At 37.0% G+C, this 1,123-nt stretch overlaps 1 pseudogene; it reads left to right on the top strand.

Annotated features, from left to right (window-relative positions):
* Window positions 1–219: 219 nt before the first annotated feature.
* On the top strand, window positions 220–922 carry LOC136320077 (synaptonemal complex protein 3 pseudogene; annotated as a pseudogene).
* The last annotated feature ends 201 nt before the right edge of the window (window positions 923–1,123 follow it).

Genomic DNA, 1,123 nt, shown 5'->3' with positions numbered 1-1,123 from the left:
AGAGCTTTTAAGCAAACCTCCTTCAAATATCTACAGGCAGCTCCACTTCTCACGCATCACAGACTTAGATGGTCAAGATTTACTCTTGAGCTAAGGATATGCCCAATCATGCACGGATAGTGATGTAAATAATCAGGATTTTATTAGTATGAAAGAAGAAAGCAATAAGATGAGCATTGTGGCAGCAAAGCAGTTATCTCTGTCAGAATACATCTAAATATGGCACCTTCTGGAAGAAAACAGACCAGGAAATCCGAGAAGACGTCAAGGGAAGGACAGGTTGTAAGAGCCTTTGACTTTGAGAAAGAAGATTAAAAAGAACTGAGTGTTTCAGAGGAAGATGTTACTGACCTGAAGACTCCAGTAATGATAAAGCCTAGAAAGAAAAGGAGTTCTGAAGAAATAGTTGAAGATATGGGGAGTGGGGTGAAGTACAGAATATGCTAGAATAATGTGGAGCTGACATTAACAACATTCTTCTTGCAAAGAGAAAAAGATGAGCAATGTATACCAGGGCTTCTCTCAAAAGCAGTGATCAGAAAGTTGAACATATTTGGAAAACCCAACAGGATCAAAGGTAGAAGCTTAACCAAAAATATTTCCAACAGTTTCTGACTTTGGAAGATAGATAGGCAGAAAGCTGTGGAACAAAAAGAAAAACTAGCTAATTTGTTGTTGCGACAGGAACAAAAGTTTTTTCAACAATCTAGAGTTGTTCAGAGCGAGAGACTGAAAATAAACAGTTATATGAGCAGGTCATAAAGAGTGTGGAGGACTTAGAGAAGAATCATAATACTGTACTTACTGGTGCACAAAATAAACCTATAAAAGAAATGGCTATGTTACAAAAACAAATTATGATGGATACTCAGCAGCAAGAGATGACAAGTTTTGAAAGACTCTTCAATCTATATTATTCTGATGACTCTTTGAAGGAAGAACTTGAACCTAAGTAATATGACACAATTATAACATTAGGTAAGAGGCATGTAAGTCTTCAGAGTGGTTTAAAATCATTAACTTAATGTGCAGGCCTTCTCTTTCTGATAAATGAAATCTAAATGTTTAAAAAGAAAAAGGAGGAACCTGACCAGGTGGTGGCGCAGTGGATAGAGCGTCAGAC

Source organism: Saccopteryx bilineata, chromosome 1, assembly GCF_036850765.1.
Source record: "Saccopteryx bilineata isolate mSacBil1 chromosome 1, mSacBil1_pri_phased_curated, whole genome shotgun sequence".
Lineage (NCBI taxonomy): Eukaryota > Metazoa > Chordata > Mammalia > Chiroptera > Emballonuridae > Saccopteryx > Saccopteryx bilineata.
Note: the sequence above shows the minus strand (reverse complement) of the source record. Positions and strands in the feature narration are given on the sequence as shown.